At 46.7% G+C, this 12,066-nt stretch overlaps 1 protein-coding gene across 1 annotated transcript in view; it reads left to right on the top strand.

The window, feature by feature from the left end:
* Nucleotides 1-12,066, top strand: part of LOC135516400 (neurexin-1-like) — a 1,013,356-nt gene that overhangs the window by 223,056 nt on the left and 778,234 nt on the right. The gene's annotated exons all lie outside the window — the stretch shown is intronic.

Here is a 12,066-nt window from a genome sequence, read left to right as displayed (position 1 = left end):
TTAAAAGCAGTGGTTCGCACTTTCAGTTTTGCCTGAATGCTGCCATCAATCCACAATCCACAATCCTCAATCCGAATCAGCGTATACATCAATGTTATTGTTCGACGCTATCCAGAACATATCCCAGTCCAGGTGATCGAAGCAATCTTGAAGCGTGGAATCAGATTGGCAATGAACAGACCTGAGCACGGGCGTTTCCTGTTTTAGTTTATATCTATAGGCTTGGAGCAACAAAATGGAGTCGTGGTTTTCAAAATAGCCTTGTTAAAATCCCCAGCTACAATAATGCAGCCTCAGGATATGTGTTTTCCAGTTTACATAGAGTCCAATGAATTTCTTTCAGGGCCGTCGAGGTGTCTGCTTGGGGTTGGATATACACGACTGTGATTATAATCGAAGATAATTCTCTTGGTAGATATTGCGGTCGGCATTTGATTGTAAGGAATTATAGGTCAGGTGAACAAAAAGTCTTGAGTTCCTGTATGTTGTTATGATCACACCACGACTCGTTAATCATAAAGGCATACACCCCCGCCCTTCTTCTTACCAGAGAGATGTTTGTTTCTGTCATTGCGATGCTTGAAGAAACCAAGTGGCTGTACCGACTCTGATAAGGTGTGTTTCCATGAAACAGGGAATGTTACAATCTCTGATGTCTCTCTGGAAGGGAACCCTTGTTCCGATTTCATCTACCTTGTTGTCAAGAGACTGGACATTGGCAAGTAGTATACTCGGGAGTGGTGAGCGATGTGCCCGTCTACGGAGCCTGACCAGAAGACTGCTCCATCTGCCCCTTCTGCGGCGCCGTTGTTTTGGGTCACCTGCTGGGATCCGATCCATTGTCCTGGGTGGTGGTCCAAACAGAGGATCCACTTCGGGAAGGTCATATTCCTGGACTTAATGTTGTTAAGTTGACGTTGCTCTTATATCCAAAAGTTCCTAATAAGAATGAAGATTTCCTGGGGTAACAGTGCAAGAAATAATACATAGTTTCCTAAGAATGCGAGGCAACCATCTCTGTCGGCGCCGGAAGTACAAAAAAATTGGAGCAGTAGCGCGACCAGGTGGACTGGGGACAGCAAGGAGTCTGCAGGCCAAGTAGTCCTGAGGCATGGTCTTCCTCTGAGAGAGAGAGAGAGAGAGAGAGAGAGAGAGAGAGAGAGAGAGAGAGAGAGAGAGAGCAGTGTGGCCTCGCCCCCCGACGATACCCCCGGGCAGGGCCTAACAGGCATGATATAACCCCACACACTTTGCCAAAGCACAGCCCCCCACCACTAGAGGGAAATCTTCAACCACCAACTTACCATCCTGAGACAAGGTCGCGTATAGCCCACGAAGGTCTCCACCACAGCACGAACCCAAGGGGGGGTTTGTCAAGGCCCATTTTGAAACAAAGGAATAGGCTTAAAGTTGAACAGATATTTAGTGACCAAATGAGAGATTCCACGCAGATTACCATCTTCCAGGAAATGATCCTGACACATTGAATGTCATGCTCTCGTCTTTGTATTTTGTGTCAAACTCTGTCGAGTTGGAGAGTTAGAATAATACATTACACAAATGTGGTTGTGTATCATCAGTCACCGATTGTCAATCAAATGGCCCATGTCAGCTAAAATGTTTTAGGTCAATTATTCTCCTGGTTAAATCACCGACCTGGGGGCCCCATTGATTTTATTAGTCACTCTCACTCAGATATCATATCAAAAACTGGGAACATTGCAGGAAATTTGTTGTAAAACTGCTTCTTTTTCTCTCCACCCCATTGCAAAATGACTAGAATTGCATGAAATGTGTTATACATTTGCATTTAGGGCCCCCAAAAGTCTAGGACCGGCTCTGACCCGCGAGCCACTCCGGCCCCTGATGATGAGTTCAGATTTTTTTGTGGGCCCCTATTAAAGTCGCCCATCCCTGCTCTAAAGCCTGATTGACAGCTTCTCTGAGTGGATGTTTATTACTATCCTCTAAACACTATACTTTGCTGTGATTGGTTTTCATCCTTTACAATGAGGACGCTGATGACATGACAATCACACGATATCCAACAATGCATCAAATGGCAAAGATTTCTATGACATGAAGCTAAAGTATGTCATGAAAATGTGGACTGAATTTCACTCACCATAGGAAAAACTGCCATATTGTTATTATTATACAGTATGCCTACACAATAAATACACTAGCGCCCTAAAGCTACTGTAGAGACCATGTAATAATAAAATCCTCCAGAAATTAATTAGTCAACAAATGTAGCCTGGACTTTGAAATACAGCTTCAGTAACAATCAACTCAATTCAGCCGCGTCCAGGGGACTCTGAATGATGTTCAAATGAATTAAGTCAAAATTAAATGGGTAAAGCGTTTCACTATGAAATTAATTGAATGTCCTATATTTTATTATAGTTTATTAGAGAGAGAGAGAGAGGGAGAGAGAGAGGGAGAGAGAGAGAGAGAGAGGGAGAGAGAGAGAGATAGGGAGAGGGAGAGGGAGAGAGAGAGAGGGAGAGAGGGAAAGGGAGAGAGAGAGAGTGTCTATGTCTTCCCTTTGTGGCAGAAATAAGATCTAATTCACACAGGCAGTTATGTACTGTAGGCACCAACGTGTGAAAAGGGCCAATGCTGTTTCATGACTGGATTGACTATTTATCTTCTTCTGAAAAGCAATCCTGTCACAACACTGGATAATAATTATACTGTGAATAAAGCCATGGACATTGGAAAGTTTCACAATGAAACTCTTTTCCCATCCATTCTATGGCTAAACCTCCTCCCCATTCTCATTTGAAATGAGAGTTCATTGTAGAATCAAATGGGGGCGTTTTATGCACACACACAAATCAAGTTTCTCTCTCATGGAGTTGAAGAGGCACATTGATTGTCATTAAGGTATCTAAAGCCCCCAAGTGGGGAAGGTTGGCAACAACTCTGTCACGCTGTTCCTCAACACAGGGTCCCCACAAGGGTGCTTGCTCAGACCCCTCCTGTACTCGCTTTTCACCCAGGACTGCGTGGACACTCACATCTCCAACTTAATCATCAAGTTTGCTGACGACACAACAGTGTTACGCCTGATTACCAACAACGATGAGACAACATGTAGGGAGAAGGTGAAAAACCTGGCGGAATGGACAAAACGAAGGAGCTATTTGTGGACTACAGGAGACAGCAGAGAGAGTACGCCCCCATCCACATCAACAGAGCCACAGTGGAGAGGGTGAAAAGCTTCAAGTTCCTCGGCGTGCACATTACTGACAACCTGAAATAGTCCCTTCACACAGACAGTGTGGGGAAAAATGTGAAACAGCACCTCTTCAACATCAGGAGACTGAAGAAATTCAGCTAGGCTCCTAAGAACCTCACAAACTTTTGCAGATGCACCATTGAGAGCATCCTTTCAGCCTGTTCAGTAACTGCACTGTCCGCAACCACAGGGCTCTCCAGAGGGGGTTGCGGTCTGCCCCACACATCACCGGGGGCACACTACCTGCCCTCCAGGACATCTACAGCACCCTATGTCACAGGAAGGCAAAGAAGATCATCAAGGACCTCAGCAGCGCGAGCCACAGCCTGTTCACCCCGCTACCATCTAGACGGCAGAGACAGTGCAACTGCATCAAAGCTGGGACCGAGAGACTGAGAAATAGCTTCTATCTCTAGGCCATCACCTCTGGCCTTAGTCACTGTTCTAGCAGGCTACAACCTGGTGCTCTACCCTGTACCATAGAGACTGCTGCCCTATGTACATAGATATTGACCACTCGTCACTTTAATAATGTTTGCTATTTTACCCACTTCATATGTGTATACTGTATTCTAGTCATGGCTCAATTTATATAACTACTGCTGTACACACCTGTTCTATTCATATACTGTTTATACTGTTTTACCCACTTTATATGTATATAATGTATTCTAGTCGTGGCTCATCCTATATAACTACTGCTGTACACACCTGTTCTATTCATATACTGTTTATACTGTTTTACCCACTTTATATGTATATAATGTATTCTAGTCATGGCTCATCCTATATAACTACTGCTGCACACACCTGTTCTATTCATATACTGTCCATGCTGTCTATACATCCCTGCACTGCTGGAGCTACAAACACAAGCATTTCGCAGCACCCGCGATAACATCTGCAAATCTGTGTATGCAACCAATAAACTTCGATTTGATTTGATCCATCGTGTTTGAAGGTCTTCTGCCCTTCCCTTGTAGCAGTGTGTGTGTGTGTGTGTGTGTGTGTGTGTGTGTGTGTGTGTGTGTGTGTGTGTGTGTGTGTGTGTGTGTGTGTGTGTGTGTGTACAGTATGTTTGTTACCTCTGCATAAATAAGTGCACATGTCCTCTCCTCTTTTCTTCTCCTATCCACATATTTTCCAGGGTGAGAGAGGTTGACAGCTAAGCAGAGTTGAGAAAGAGCTGGAGAGATGAAAAGTAAATTGACAGGATACTGGGTCAGCGCCACTCAGTGGAGAAAGGGAGTGTGTGAATGGAGTGGTTGACGTAAGGGGTGATAGTTCAACTCCACTCACTTTGTGTGTGATGGGGGGATTGTGGTGGGGCTTAGCCAATACTAGCACTAGCAGCTGCAGTACAGATGCTGCAGGTCAGTAGGCTAGGCTAACTTAATGTGTCTAACCTGTGAGAAATTAGCCAAATCCAGCCAATACCTACAAAACATATGTTTTAAAAACACTATATATACTAAAGTATGTGGACACCCTTTCAAATTAGTGGATTTGGCTATTTTAGCTACACCCATTGCTGACAGGTGTATAAAGTTGAGCATACAAGCAATATCCATAGACAAACATTGACAGTAAAAAGGCCTGTTCTGAAGAGCTCAGTGACTTTCAATGTGCCACCGTCATATTAATGCCAATGATTTTGTCAGGTGATGTTCGAGCCAGTGTCCACATACCTTTGGTCATGTAGTGTAGCTAGTGTAGACGTTGCGTGGGTGGGTGCCTGGCTGTGTGTGTTTGTTTTTCCCTGTATATTATAGACTGGGATGTTGACAGGGGATGGCACTGTGAGTGTGTTTGTTTTTCCCTGTATATTATAGACTGGGATGTTGAACAGGGGATGGCACTGTGAGTGTGTTTGTTTTTCCCTGTATATTATAGACTGGGATGTTGAACAGGGGATGGCACTGTGAGTGTGTTTGTTTTTCCCTGTATATTATAGACTGGGATGTTGAACAGGGGATGGCACTGTGAGTGTGTTTGTTTTTCCCTGTATATTATAGACTGGGATGTTGAACAGGGGATGGCACTGTGAGTGTGTTTGTTTTTCCCTGTATATTATAGACTGGGATGTTGAACAGGGGATGGCACTGTGAGTGTGTTTGTTTTTCCCTGTATATTATAGACTGGGATGTTGAACAGGGGATGGCACTGTGAGTGTGTTTGTTTTTCCCTGTATATTATAGACTGGGATGTTGAACAGGGGATGGCACTGTGAGTGTGTTTGTTTTTCCCTGTATATTACAGACTGGGATGTTGAACAGGGGATGGCACTGTGAGTGTGTTTGTTTTTCCCTGTATATTATAGACTGGGATGTTGAACAGGGGATGGCACTGTGAATGTGTTTGTTTTTCCCTGTATATTATAGACTGGGATGTTGAACAGGGGATGGCACTGTGAGTGTGTTTGTTTTTCCCTGTATATTATAGACTGGGATGTTGAACAGGGGATGGCACTGTGAGTGTGTTTGTTTTTCCCTGTATATTATAGACTGGGATGTTGAACAGGGGATGGCACTGTGAGTGTGTTTGTTTTTCCCTGTATATTATAGACTGGGATGTTGAACAGGGGATGGCACTGTGAGTGTGTTTGTTTTTCCCTGTATATTACAGACTGGGATGTTGAACAGGGGATGGCACTGTGAGTGTGTTTGTTTTCCCCTGAATGAGTAGGTGTGTCCAAACCTTTGACTGGTACTGTATTTTTACACTCTACAGAGCCTTCGGAAAGTATTCAGAACACTTGACTTTTTCCACATTTTGTTACATTACAGCCTTATTCTAAAATATATTAAATTCAAAAATTTTCTCACCAATCTTCACACATATACCATATAATTACATTTACATTACATTTAAGTCATTTAGCAGACGCTCTTATCCAGAGCGACTTACAAATTGGTGAATTCACCTTCTGACATCCAGTGGAACAGCCACTTTACAATAGTGCATCTAAATCATTTAAGGGGGGTGAGAAGGATTACTTTATCCTATCCTAGGTATTCCTTGAAGAGGTGGGGTTTCAGGTGTCTCCGGAAGGTGGTGATTGACTCCGCTGTCCTGGCGTCGTGAGGGAGTTTGTTCCACCATTGGGGGGCCAGAGCAGTGAACAGTTTTGACTGGGCTGAGCGGGAACTGTACTTCCTCAGTGGTAGGGAGGCGAGCAGGCCAGAGGTGGATGAACGCAATGCCCTTGTTTGGGTGTAGGGCCTGATCAGAGCCTGGAAGTACTGCGGTGCCGTTCCCCTCACAGCTCCGTAGGCAAGCACCATGGTCTTGTAGCGGATGCGAGCTTCAACTGGAAGCCAGTGGAGAGAGCGGAGGAGCGGGGTGACGTGAGAGAACTTGGGAAGGTTGAACACCAGACGGGCTGCGGCGTTCTGGATGAGTTGTAGGGGTTTAATGGCACAGGCAGGGAGCCCAGCCAACAGCGAGTTGCAGTAATCCAGACGGGAGATGACAAGTGCCTGGATTAGGACCTGTGCCGCTTCCTGTGTGAGGCAGGGTCGTACTCTGCGGATGTTGTAGAGCATGAACCTACAGGAACGGGCCACCGCCTTGATGTTAGTTGAGAACGACAGGTTGTTGTCCAGGATCACGCCAAGGTTCTTAGCGCTCTGGGAGGAGGACACAATGGAGTTGTCAACCGTGATGGCGAGGACATGGAACGGGCAGTCCTTCCCCGGGAGGAGGAGCAGCTCCGTCTTGTCGAGGTTCAGCTTGAGGTGGTGATCCGTCATCCACACTGATATGTCTGCCAGACATGCAGAGATGCGATTCGCCACCTGGTCATCAGAAGGGGGAAAGGAGAAGATTAATTGTGTGTCGTCTGCATAGCAATGATAGGAGAGACCATGTGAGGTTATGACAGAGCCAAGTGACTTGGTGTATAGCGAGAATAGGAGAGGGCCTAGAACAGAGCCCTGGGGGACCCCAGTGGTGAGAGCGCGTGGCGAGGAGACAGATTCTCGCCACGCCACCTGGTAGGAGCGACCTGTCAGGTAGGACGCAATCCAAGCGTGGGCCGCGCCGGAGATGCCCAACTCGGAGAGGATGGAGAGGAGGATCTGATGGTTCACAGTATCAAAGGCAGCCGATAGGTCTAGAAGGATGAGAGCAGAGGAGAGAGAGTTAGCTTTAGCAGTGCGGAGCGCCTCCGTGATACAGAGAAGAGCAGTCTCAGTTGAATGACTAGTCTTGAAACCTGACTGATTTGGATCAAGAAGGTCATTCTGAGAGAGATAGCGGGAGAGCTGGCCAAGGACGGCACGTTCAAGAGTTTTGGAGAGAAAAGAAAGAAGGGATACTGGTCTGTAGTTGTTGACATCGGAGGGATCGAGTGTAGGTTTTTTCAGAAGGGGTGCAACTCTCGCTCTCTTGAAGACAGAAGGGACGTAGCCAGCGGTCAGGGATGAGTTGATGAGCGAGGTGAGGTAAGGGAGAAGGTCTCCGGAAATGGTCTGGAGAAGAGAGGAGGGGATAGGGTCAAGCGGGCAGGTTGTTGGGCGGCCGGCCGTCACAAGAAGCGAGATTTCATCTGGAGAGAGAAGGGAGAAAGAGGTCAGAGCACAGGGTAGGGCAGTGTGAGCAGAACCAGCGGTGTCGTTTGACTTAGCAAACGAGGATCGGATGTCGTCGACCTTCTTTTCAAAATGGTTGACGAAGTCATCTACAGAGAGGGAGGAGTGGGGGGAGGGGGAGGAGGATTCAGGAGGGAGGAGAAGGTGGCAAAGAGCTTCCTAGGGTTAGAGGCTGATGCTTGGAATTTAGAGTGGTAGAAAGTGGCTTTAGCAGCAGAGACAGAGGAGGAAAATATAGAGAGGAGGGAGTGAAAGGATGCCAGGTCCGCAGGGAGGCGAGTTTTCCTCCATTTCCGCTCGGCTGCCCGGAGCACTGTTCTGTGAGCTCACAATGAGTCGTCGAGCCACGGAGCGGGAGGGGAGGACCGAGCCGGCCTGGAGGATAGGGGACATAGAGAGTCAAAGGATGCAGAAAGGGAAGAGAGGAGGGTTGAGGAGGCAGAATCAGGAGATAGGTTGGAGAAGGTATGAGCAGAGGGAAGAGATGATAGGATGGAAGAGGAGAGAGTAGTGGGGGAGAGAGAGCGAAGGTTGGGACGGCGTGATACAATCCGAGTAGGGGCAGTGTGGGAAGTGTTGGATGAGAGCGAGAGGGAAAAGGATACAAGGTAGTGGTCGGAGACTTGGAGGGGAGTTGCAATGAGGTTAGTGGAAGAACAGCATCTAGTAAGGATGAGGTCGAGCGTATTGCCTGCCTTGTGAGTAGGGGGGGAAGGTGAGAGGGTGAGGTCAAAAGAGGAGAGGAGTGGAAAGAAGGAGGTAGAGAGGAATGAGTCAAAGGTAGACATGGGGAGGTTAAAGTCGCCCAGGACTGTGAGAGGTGAGCCGTCCTCAGGAAAGGAGCTTATCAAGGCATCAAGCTCATTGATGAACTCTCCGAGGGAACCTGGAGGGCGATAAATGATAAGGATGTTAAGCTTGAAATGGCTGGTAACTGTGACAGCATGGAATTCAAAGGAGGCGATAGACAGATGGGTAAGGGGAGAAAGAGAGAATGACCACTTGGGAGAGATGAGGATCCCGGTGCCACCACCCCGCTGACCAGAAGCTCTCGGGGTTTGCGAGAACACGTGGGCGGACGAAGAGAGAGCAGTAGGAGTAGCAGTGTTATCTGTGGTGATCCATGTTTCCGTCAGTGCCAAGAAGTCGAGGGACTGGAGGGAGGCATAGGCTGAGATGAAGTCTGCCTTGTTGGCCGCAGATCGGCAGTTCCAGAGGCTACTTGAGACCTGGAACTCCACGTGGGTCGTGCGCGCTGGGACCACCAGATTAGGGTGGCCGCGGCCACGCGGTGTGGAGCGTTTGCATAATGACAAAACAAAAACAGGTTTTTCGAAATGTTTAAAATTTATGCTATGCTTTGCTATGAGATTCGTACTTGAGCTCAGGTGCATCCTCTTTCCATTGACCATCCTAAAGATGTTTCTAAAACTTGATTAGACTGGTAATTTCAATTTATTGGACATGATTTGTTAAGGTACACACCTGTCTAAGGTCCCACAGTTGACAGTGCATGTCAGAGCAAAAACCAAGCCATAAGTTTGAAGGAATTGTCCGTAGAGCTCCGAGAGGATTGTGTCGAGGCACAGATCTAGAGAAGGGTACACAATTTCTGCAGCATTTTCTTCTTTTTTAACCTTTGTTTAACTAGACAAGTCAGTTAAGAACAAATTCTCATTTTCGATGATGCCCTATGAACAGTAGGTTAACTGCCTTGTTCAGGAGCAGAACGGCAGATTTTTACCTTGTCAGCTCGTGGTTTCAATCTTGCAACCTTCCGGTTACAAGTCCAACGCTCTAACCACTAGGCTACCTACCTAGAACTCCATTGTTCTGAAATGGAAGTAGTTTGGAACCACCAAGACTCTCCCTAGAGCTGGCTGCCCGGACAAACTGACAAGTCGGGGGAGAAGGGCCTTTGGTCAGGGAGGTGACCAAGAACCCAATGATCACTCTGACAGAGCTCCAGAGTTCCTCTGTGGAGATGAGAGAATCTTCCAGAAGGACAACTATCTCTTCAGCACTCCACCAATCAGGCCTTTATGGTAGAGTGGCAAGACGGAAGCCACTCCTCAGTAAAAGGCACATGACAGCCTGCTTGGAGTTTGCCTAAAGGCACATAAAGACTCTTAGATGTTGGGAAACCAGATTATCTGGTCTGATGAAACCAAGATTGAACCATTTGGCCTGAATGCATAGCGTCACGTCTGGAGGAAACCTGGCACCATCCCTATGGTGAAGCACGGTCATGGCAGTATAATGCTGTTGGGATGTTTTTCAGCGGCTGGGACTGGGAGACTAGTCAGGATCAAGGGAAAGATGAACGGAGCAAAGTACAGAGAGATCCTTGATGAAAACCTGCTACATAGCACTCAGGAACTCAGACTGGGGCGAATGCACACCTTTCAACAGGACAATGACCCTAAGCACACAGCCAAGACAACGCAGGAGTGGCTTTGGGACAAGTTTCTGAATGTCCTTGAGTGGCCCCCCCATACATATCTGGAGAGACCTGTGCAGTGACACTCCCCATCCAACCTGACAGTGCTTGAGAGGATCTGCAGAGAAGAATAGGAGAAACTCCCCAAATACAGGTGTGCCAAGCTTGTAGCGTCATACCCAAGAAGACTCGAGGCTGTAATCACTGCCAAAGGTGCTTCAACAAGGTCTGAGTAAAGGGTCTGAATTACTTATGTAAATGTGAAATTTCCAGGGTGTGGGGTTTATTCATAAATTTGCAAAAATGTATAACATCTCGTGTTTGCTTTGTCATTATGGGTTATTGTGTGTAGATTGATGAGGGGGGAAAAATCTAAACCATTTAATCAATTTTAGAATAAAGTTGTCGTAAAAGTCAAGGTGTCTAAATACATTTCGAATGTACTGTACAAAAGTATGTGGACACAAAATAGTGGATTCGTCTATTTCAGCCACACCCATTGCTGAAAGGTGTATAAAATCAAGCACACAGCCATGCAATCTCCATAGACAAACATTGGCAGTAGAAAGGCCTTACTGACGTGGCACTGTCACAGGATGCCACCTTTCCAACAAGTCATCACATTTTTGCCATGCTAGAGCTGCACCGGTCAACTGTAAGTGCTGCTATTGTGAAGTCTAGGAGCAATAACGGCTCAGTCGTAAAGTGGTAGGCCACAAATCTCACAGAATGGAACCAACTGAGTTGTTGGAAAGGTGGTATTCTTTTTCGGTGCCACGTTGAATGTCACTGCACTCTTCAGTAAGACCAACCCACTACCAGTGTTTGTCTATACAGATTGCATGGCTTTGTGCTCAATTTTATACACCTGTCAGCAACGGATGTGGGTAAAATAGCCTAATCCATGTGTTTAATGCCAATCCATTCACTCTGTTCCGGCCACTACTATGAGCCGTCCTCCCTTCAGCAGCCTCCACTGGTCGAGCTTGGGATCTCTGCTGGCCTGGCTGTGTGAGCGTTCATGTGTAAGGTTTGGAGAGGGACCTGAAACCCTTAAATAAAGGGCAAACCAGCCAGATAGACAATATGACCACTCTTACTTAATGGACACAGGGAACCTGGAGTATATTGTATAGCCATCTGTATTTCATAACACACACACCCATATGCGGGAGAATGTGTGTGTGTGTGTGTGGGGGGGGGGGTTCATATTCCTACAGAGGCAATTAACACAGTAGCTAGTGTACCCCCAAATATAGCACTTTACATCTGCCAATTGGCTCAAAATTGCTCCCGTCCCCTAATTGTGAATTTCACCCGGCAGCAGATTGATATTTCCGATGAAACTATGCGCGTTTATAAAAATAAATAAAAAAGTATGATAATTGGATATGTTGCGAGCCCAGTGAGTGTAGGTCTGGGCTGTGTTCCGCTGGGCTGTGTTCCGCTGGGCTGGGTTCTCATGTATCGAGCTGAGAGCCGAGGGGAGACGCTGGTGCCAGCTTTTGCAGACCCATAGATATTGATATTGAGCTCTATGCTTGGTTGGACAGTGATTCCTCCGTCTCTCTCTCTCTCTCTCTCGCTCTCTCTCTCTCTTTATTTTCATCTTCCACTAGACTAGGCCTGCCTATCTGCTCTAGTCCCGTACACCCACCCAACCCTAGATGAGCTCTCTCACAACCTGGAATCAACTTTATGCTGAGTCACTCCTTACTTAATCTCTTTCTTTAGCCATCTTGCTTTTTCTCTCCATCTTTCTCTCTTGTTCCCCCCCTCTCTCTCTCTCT

Source organism: Oncorhynchus masou, chromosome 27, assembly GCF_036934945.1.
Source record: "Oncorhynchus masou masou isolate Uvic2021 chromosome 27, UVic_Omas_1.1, whole genome shotgun sequence".
Taxonomy (NCBI): domain Eukaryota; kingdom Metazoa; phylum Chordata; class Actinopteri; order Salmoniformes; family Salmonidae; genus Oncorhynchus; species Oncorhynchus masou.
The sequence above is the reverse complement of the archived record's forward strand: the minus strand, read 5'-3'. Positions and strand labels throughout refer to the sequence as shown.